Source organism: Crocuta crocuta, unplaced genomic scaffold, assembly GCF_008692635.1.
Source record: "Crocuta crocuta isolate KB4526 unplaced genomic scaffold, BGI_CrCroc_1.0 scaffold41, whole genome shotgun sequence".
Lineage (NCBI taxonomy): Eukaryota > Metazoa > Chordata > Mammalia > Carnivora > Hyaenidae > Crocuta > Crocuta crocuta.
In genome coordinates this window covers 19,163,167-19,166,888 of record NW_027529428.1, presented here as the reverse complement: position 1 = coordinate 19,166,888, position 3,722 = coordinate 19,163,167, and the positions used below count along the sequence as shown (strand labels likewise).

General features: G+C 46.9%; 1 long non-coding RNA gene across 1 annotated transcript; it reads left to right on the top strand.

Annotated features, from left to right (window-relative positions):
- Positions 1 to 1,301: 1,301 nt before the first annotated feature.
- On the top strand, positions 1,302 to 2,447 carry LOC144227647 (uncharacterized). The gene is made up of 3 exons (XR_013333994.1): positions 1,302 to 1,529; positions 2,057 to 2,156; positions 2,248 to 2,447. It is a non-coding gene; the product is annotated as an uncharacterized LOC144227647 (long non-coding RNA).
- The last annotated feature ends 1,275 nt before the right edge of the window (positions 2,448 to 3,722 follow it).

The following is a 3,722-nucleotide window of genomic DNA, read 5'->3' as shown; positions in this document are numbered from 1 at the left end:
TGCCTCATTGCTGCCAGGTCGATGCAGGAGCCCGGGCTCTGCAACAGGTCCCCACAGACGTCGGCCCAGGGATGAGTGCGTAAGCACCCTGCTGCTGGGGAAGTGGGGTGTCTGGGCGCCCTGGCGTGCGGAGAGTCTCATTACCTTGGAGTGGTGTGAGAAGTCCCAGCTCTTTCCACAGCCGCCACCGTTCCCACCCCAGTGGTGAATGGGAGGGTTGGCTCTTTACTTCCAGGTCAGAGTGGAAGTATAGACCCACCCTGGCCTCTGTAAGCATGAAGTGGGTGGGGGGGAAGAGTACCCTGTTGTCCACCCTCGGGCTGGTTAGTCTCAGGCCTTACTTGCCCTCCCCTGGCCCTACCCCAGTGGGGATAGGAAGAACCTCGTTGTTGGGGAAGGTGGAATTCATGGTTTCCCCACAAGATTTGCTTATGGAGTGGAGAGGCCACATTTTATTTCTATTGTGTTTGACTGAAAAAGAAGGGTTATTGCCAGAAAGCCCCTTTCTTAGTCCTTTGGCTCAAAGTCTTTCTTGCATGTACACAGTGGCATTTCTGAGTTGCAGACTTCTCTGGCATCCAGGCTGGGATAGTTGAAGGGGAAAAGAAAATCAAAAGAACTCATCACCCCAGGGCGCATGGATGACTCCGTTGGTTAAGCATCCAACTCTTGATTTTGGCTCAGGTCATCATCTTGCAATTTGTGGTTCCAGGACCCATGTCAGGCTCTGCGATGACAGTGTGGAGCCTGCTTGGGATTCTCTCTCTCTCTACCCCTGCTCCCTCACTCCTCTCTCTCTCTCTCTCTCAATGTACATAATAAACTTAAAAATAAAAGAACCCATCACTCTGTTCTTCCTTAAGTCTTGAGATCCTTAGCAGGGGCACCTGTTATGTTTTACACGTGATATCTGTGACTTTATCAGTTAATAGCAGTAGGAATAGGGAGAAGGGCATCTGTCCATCACATCCTTAGCTGGAAGTCTTCCTCCATGACATTCTTTACATTGACTTTAATGTTTAGAACAATTTTAGATTTACAGAGAAATTAAGAAGTTAGTACAGAGAGTTCCAGTATATCCCACTTACTTCCCTTATTAACACCTTACACTCGTATATACTAGTTATAATCTGTTGTATAGTAACACTTGTTATCACAAATGAACCCATATTGGTATATTATTAACTAAAGTGCACACTTTATACAGATTTCTTGGTTTTCACCTGATGTCGTTTTCGTGTTCCAGGATCCCATGTCACACGGAGCTGTCTTATCTTCCTAGGCTCCTGTTGGCTGTGACAGTTTCTCAAAATTTTCGTGCTGCCGCTGACCCTGACAGCTTTGAGGAAGACTGGCCAGCTATTTTATAGACCATGCCTCTACTGAATTCATCTGATGTTTTCTTGTGGTTCCACTGGAGAGGAAAGATCACAGAAATGAAGTCCCATTTTCGTTGGGCTGTAGCAAGGTTTACACGATCTCCTGGTTTACCGTTTCTGATGCTGACCTTGACCACTGGCTGAAGTTGTGTGAGTCAGGTGCTCCACTGTAAAGTCCCCTCCCACCCTTTTCTTGCCTTACTCTTCGGAACGAAGTCCCCATGTCTAGCACCTACTTAGGTAGCCGACAACCACACCTTCTTTCCTTGAGGGGAAGAAATATACCTAAATTATGTGAAATTCTTCATGTAAGACATGTCTATTCCCCCCACTTATTTATTTATATAGATATGGACTCCTGGATATTTATTTTTATATGTATTTTTATAATTCAAACCTTCTTGATTTTTGTGTTGGCTCAAATTCTTTCAGCCGTGGCCACTGGTGAGGTCTTTCAGCTCACTCCTATGCTACGTTAGCATACCTCCATCTGTTTGGTTTTTCTTTTTTAAGCACGTCCTTACTCTCTGACACTAAAAGATTCTCTAGGCTCAGCTTGTATATTTTATGCCTCAGCTAGCACCAGCCATTTGTCCCGCATCCCTGGTTTATCTTAGTAGAGAATGGTGTTAGGTGCATATGCTTACTGGGGTGTGATTTCCCTTCGTCTCTATCAGCTGACAGAGGAGGTGAATACATACGTGCATATTAACGTGTGGGCTTACACGTATCTACTGGTATTTCCATATGGAAGCTTCCATAGTCCAGTCAACTAAGGTGAGTTCTGCTGGTCTCCAATACTATCTGTTCCCACATGGATCATTCCAGCCTTCTCCCCTTGCTTATCTGCAAACTCCTCCTCCAACAGTGAAAACCCTGGATCCCATCGTGCCTCAGACACTCACTTAATTGCTCAAATCCGGGATAAACATGTAGCGGCATCGGAATTGTGTGTCCGCACCCGTGTGTAAAACGTTGTCGACAGAGTGCAGCGCTTACTGGAGGTACTTTGGTGTTACTCCGGCCGACTCTTCGTTCCCGAAGTTCCTGACTTCAACGTGGTTTGCCCTGAGTCCCTTCAAAGAGGCTGTTCCAAAAGTGTGTAATACAGTCTGCATTGCAGCCTGAGATCTCTAGCTTCCTAAATGAATTTTAATTTTCCATCAACTAAGTGTTGCCCTTTGTTCTGTAACATTCTGCGGGTTTTGACAAATGCTGAATGCCCTGTACTTGCCATGATAGTATCATCCAAAACAGTTTTTCCCCTGAAAATACCCCTGAGTTCCACCTGGTCAACTCTCCCTCCCCTCTTATGAACCCGTGACAACCACTGTTTTTTTGTTTTTTTGTTTTTTTTACTCTCTCCATAGTTTTGCCTTTTCTAGAATATATATAATTGGAATTGTATAATAGACACCCTTTTTAGATTTTGTTCTTTCACTTGATTTTAAATTAAAGAGACACATCTAATTTGTGGTAAGTGAGAAAGTAAGAATGTAAAACACCGTGTGCCTAGACTGTAAGGACAGGCATTTCCTAGCATGAGAAATAAGAGTTTTCCAAAATGTGTTAGTAAGTCTGCTCTTGGAAATCTGGATTTGATTTCAGATCCCAGCGGCAGATCTGAACACAGACAGCCATTCCTGATTGACAGACCAGGATGCTGATAGTTAGGTGAAAATAACCCGTAAGCCTCTCCTGGGATTACTGGATTGTCTGTTTTCCCCACTCACTTTCTCCAGTAACCTCACGGTACGCGAACTCACGTCGATGTGTCTTTGCTCTTTGCCTCTTACCAAACAACCTCACGGAGCCAAAGAGAAATTACAGAGAATAAGCAATGGATTCTCAGGGTTCAGGGCTCAGGGAATGAGGAGAGAAAAGGACATTTTACCCTTCGTATCAGCCAAGGAGCTGGCAAAACCAGCTGGGAGACCCTGGGGCTTCAGCCCCTCGCTGCCCTGCCCTTCCCGGGGGTTGCCGGCCGTCTGACCTCAGCGCAGTCTCCTGAAAGAGAGCTCACTTTAGTGTCCCTGTTTCCACTTTTCTTCACCCGCCATCTCCTCCGAACACAGCCACCAGCATACTCTTACTAAAGAGTAAGGCGGCTTTCCTGCTTCGAGTCCCCTGATGGCCTCCCCCACCCCCGCCATTGATGGGAAGGACCTCATCGGGACCAGATGCCCGTCTGCTTCTCCAGCCCAGTCTCCCAGCACTCAGACCTGCTTTCACCATGACAGAGCCCCTCTGATCTCGCTGCTGTTGGTGCGACAGACCCAGCTCATTCCTGACGCCGCCCCTCCCCCGCGCTGCACCCTCCCCTCCGCCCCCTCCCCCATCGCT